Source organism: Sphaeramia orbicularis, unplaced genomic scaffold (assembly GCF_902148855.1).
Source record: "Sphaeramia orbicularis unplaced genomic scaffold, fSphaOr1.1, whole genome shotgun sequence".
In the NCBI taxonomy this organism is placed as follows: Eukaryota; Metazoa; Chordata; class Actinopteri; order Kurtiformes; family Apogonidae; genus Sphaeramia; species Sphaeramia orbicularis.
The window spans coordinates 350,113-355,050 of NW_021941571.1; positions in this window are offsets into that span (position 1 = coordinate 350,113).

Sequence of the window (4,938 nt, forward strand, 5' to 3'; positions counted from 1 at the left end):
CAGTGCCCCCCCCCCCCCCCCCGTTGGTAAGTGAATCTGTTTGTTTACGCTAACGTGCTCAGTTATGCAGGACCAGTCTGGGCTTTAGAACGTGTCACACACACACCCCCGCCCCCAGTCCACTCTCCACTAGTGTGTGTGTGTGTGTGTGTGTGTGTGTGCGTGCATCTATTTTTGCCCCCCACCTGTTAATGACATTAAAGCAGCCCAGGGGAAAGGGCTCTGGGGGTCCGGGGGGTGGGGGGTGGAGGGGTCTGGCTGCTACCATCCCGCTGATTGAAGAGGGAACTGTAGAGTCAACACCTCCCAAAACCAGTAACGCTGCTGTTTGGCCACAGCCGGACTCACATGGTCCAGGGCTCAGTGAGAACCTGAGACCCCCCCCACCATGACCCCCCCACCCCACCCCCAGCTGCTGACACAGCCCAATCTGCACTTTATACACATTTAGTTCTAAAATAAGGCGCTTCCAGTGTGGGATGAGTCTATTTCAGATGTTTATGGGGGTCCAGCAGCTGCTCCTCCTGCTACATTTACTGATGAAATCACAGTTTGATCAGGAGGTCCTGACCTGGACCCGGGTCACTGCTGGACCTGGAAACCTGGTCTACATCAGCTGGTCCACTGCTGGACCTGGAAACCTGGTCTACATCAGCTGGTCCACTGCTGGACCTGGAAACCTGGTCTACATCAGCTGGTCCACTGCTGGACCTGGAAACCTGGTCTACATCAGCTGTAGATCAGTGAAACCAAGATCACAGCGTCCCCAACTGGGCAGACCTGGTTTTGGTACTCAGGTGTTTTTTTTTTAATATATTTAAGGGTTTTTTGTATATTTAAGGTTTTTTTTTTTTTGTATATTTAAGGTTTTTTTTTTGTATATTTAAGGTTGGGTTTTTTTGTATATTTAAGTTTTTTTTTTTGTATATTTAAGGTTGTTTTTTTTTTTGTATATTTAAGGTTTTTTCTATATTTAAGGTTGTTTTTTTTTGTATATTTAAGGATTTTTTTTGTATATTTAAGTTTTTTTTTTATATTTAAGGTTGTTGTTTTTTTTGTATATTTAAGGGTTTTTTTGTATATTTAAGGTTTATTTTGTATATTTAAGGTTGTTGTTGTTTTTTTGTATATTTAAGGTTTTTTGTATATTTAAGGTTGGGTTTTTTTTATATTTAAGGTTTTTTTTGTACATTTAAGGTTTTTTTTTTTGTATATTTAAGGTTGTTGTTTTTTTGTATATTAAGTTTTTTTTTTTTGTATATTTAAGGTTTATTTTGTATATTTAAGGTTTATTTTGTATATTTAAGGTTTATTTTGTGTATTTAAGGTTTATTTTGTATATTTAAGGTTGTTGTTTTTTTGTATATTTAAGGTTTTTTTGTATATTTAAGGTTGTTGTTTTTTTTGTTGTTGTATATTTAAGGTTTTTTGTGCCATAGACGTAAAAACACCTCTAACAACAGCAACAACTATTCAGAGAAAAACCAGAGTTTTGATGGAATGGTGTTTTTTTCCAGTTCTGTTCAGTCGAGGCTCAGTGTTAATGGGACCAGTGTTGGACGGTTCAAACAGCTGATTCTTCTCTCATGGCTTAAACTTAAACTAAACTGTTTTTTTTTTTTCTACCTTTAAATCATGTCCTCTGTTACGATGAAACCTTCTAATGTGAATTACATCAGTCTGTCCCGTGTCCATGCAGTTGTGATCCTGACCGTCAGATGGCGCCGTCCCGCAGGTGGCGGCGGTGGCGGGTGGTCCGATCCTGATCCGCCCTGATCCCTCAGACGTCCGAGGCCAAACCCTGAACTTGTGCGTTGCAGCGAGGTCTGATGGGATTAGAGCTGCGGCGAAGGCCAAGAGGATTTAAGAGGATGTGGGCCCCGCGGCGAAGGCGTTAAGTCCAGGGTCATGTTGACAGAGCGGCGTCGACCGGCGCCATGACAGAGGCACGAGCCCAACGAGTAAAAGAGCAGCAGAAGAAGAAGAGCAGATGGGTTTACAGAGTCTGGACCTGTACAGAACCAGGATCCACAACAAGAGGGGAAGAGACCAGAACATGGAAGAACCAGAACCAGAAAAACAACCACCATGAACAGGAGGAACAGATCTGACACCAAACAGAAGACACACAAACATGTCTGAGAAACACCATCAGATTTAAGAACATACACCTACAACAAACCCTCTGCTACCAGAACCACAGAGGTCCGAACCCCGACCATTAGAGGTCCGAACCCTGACCCTGGTATGTCTTCCTGTCCCAAAAATGATGGGCCCCTGGACTGGGGGGGCCCCTGGACTTCTGCCCAGGTGAGCCTGTGCATTAAGGCGGCCATGATGAGGACGTTGGCAAATTGTGCGCCTGTGGACAGTTCAGTTCAGGTGGAAGTTAGGCTCAGTTTGGTAGGACACAGGTGTAAGAAAACTGTCCCAACATTTAGAATCATTGACCCCCCCCCACCCCAAACGATGAAATTTATTCCATAGAAGCAGGGACATAAAAACCAGAGGGGGGTTGAACGCCCCCATGCCCCACCCCTAACACATCACACCCTGGTTTTTATTTCTTATCCCGTGTGAACTGTCTGTTAGTATTACTGACGTCCTGTGGTAAAGTGGTCTGACCCACAGACCCCGGTTCAACTGGTCCATCTGGTCCAGCTGGTCCGGTCTGAACAGGGCTTTAGTCCCAGGGCTGACGTAGTACTTTAGTTCTGAGCTCCAGTTCTTCCTCCACCTGATGGTTGAACCGTCCAGAGCTCAGCTGGTCCAACCCTGGACCCGGGTCACATAAACCCCTATCCATCTGAGCTGTGTTTCCACTAAGTGCATGAACATGAGACACATCAGAAACAGTAGACAGACCCCCGTGTTCTATTTAAGGATCCGCTGAATCTAAAGCGTCTGTGCACAGACCTGTAGGTGGACACTTTCATCATGACTTCAGTGTTCTGATGGTTTCAACAGTAAAGGGTTGAATTCTACTCATGTGTGAGTGTTGGTCAGATGTTGAATCAATTCCTTGGTTTTTTCAGTGTTAAAGGTTTTTTCAGTGTTAAAGGTTTTTTCAGTGTTAAAGGGTTAAACCAGGTTACAGTCACTGTTCTTATATTTAGTCCCAGGCTGATCCATAAACAGCCTCCGTTTATTTACGACTCACTGACACTTTTTCAACTCCTGTTTCTATAAACGACAAACAGCACTGAGCTTTACTATGACCTAATCTGAGGGGGCGGAGTCAGAGGAGGGGGCGGAGTTAGAGGAGGGTGAAGGCTCTGAGGGGGTGGAGTCAGAGGAGGGTGAATGATCTGAGGGGGCGGAGTCAGAGGAGGGTGAAGGCTCTGAGGGGGTGGAGTCAGAAGAGGGTGAAGGCTCAGAGGGGGTGGAGTCAGAGGAGGGTGAATGATCTGAGGGGGCGGAGTCAGAGGAGGGTGAAGGATCTGGATTTAGTGGACCTGGGGTCAAGAGGTCGGATTGCTCTGGATTATGAAACATTATTAAATTAAGGGATAGTTAAGGGATGGTCCAGACCCACATGTCCAGGTGGACTTTTATAAAAACCTGGAACTGAGATGATGTGGACGCACAAAGACAAGCAGGTCCAACAAACAAATAAAATACAACCCGCTGTGTATTCAGCTGAAACTGAAGCGCTGCAGGCAGAAGCTGAAGGCTCACACACGCCCACATTCAGCTGAAACTGAAGCTCTGTAGGCAGAAGCTGAAGGCTCACACACGCCCACATTCAGCTGAAACTGAAGCTCTGTAGGCAGAAGCTGAAGGCTCACACACGCCCACATTCAGCTGAAACTGAAGCGCTGCAGGCAGAAGCTGAAGGCTCACACACGCCCACATTCAGCTGAAACTGAAGCGCTGCAGGCAGAAGCTGAAGTCTCACACACGCCCACATTCAGCTGAAACTGAAGCGCTGCAGGCAGAAGCTGAAGGCTCACACACGCCCACATTCAGCTGAAACTGAAGCGCTGCAGGCAGAAGCTGAAGGCTCACACACGCCCACATTCAGCTGAAACTGAAGCGCTGCAGGCAGAAGCTGAAGGCTCACACACGCCCACATTCAGCTGAAACTGAAGCGCTGCAGGCAGAAGCTGAAGGCTCACACACGCCCACATTCAGCTGAAACTGAAGCTCTGTAGGCAGAAGCTGAACGCTCACACACGCCCACATTCAGCTGAAACTGAAGCGCTGCAGGCAGAAGCTGAAGGCTCACACACGCCCACATTCAGCTGAAACTGAAGCTCTGTAGGCAGGAGCTGAAGGCTCACACACGCCCACATTCAGCTGAAACTGAAGCGCTGCAGGCAGGAGCTGAAGGCTCACACACGCCCACATTCAGCTGAAACTGAAGCGCTGCAGGCAGAAGCTGAAGGCTCACACACGCCCACATTCAGCTGAAACTGAAGCGCTGCAGGCAGAAGCTGAAGGCTCACACACGCCCACATTCAGCTGAAACTGAAGCACTGCAGGCAGAAGCTGAATGCTCACACACGCCCACATTCAGCTGAAACTGAAGCTCTGTAGGCAGAAGCTGAAGGCTCACACACGCCCACATTCAGCTGAAACTGAAGCTCTGTAGGCAGAAGCTGAACGCTCACACACGCCCACATTCAGCTGAAACTGAAGCTCTGTAGGCAGAAGCTGAACGCTCACACACGCCCACATTCAGCTGAAACTGAAGCGCTGTAGGCAGAAGCTGAAGGCTCACACACGCCCACATTCAGCTGAAACTGAAGCGCTGTAGGCAGAAGCTGAAGGCTCACACACGCCCACATTCAGCTGAAACTGAAGCGCTGCAGGCAGAAGCTGAAGGCTCACACACGCCCACATTCAGCTGAAACTGAAGCTCTGTAGGCAGAAGCTGAAGGCTCACACACGCCCACATTCAGCTGAAACTGAAGCTCTGTAGGCAGAAGCTGAAGG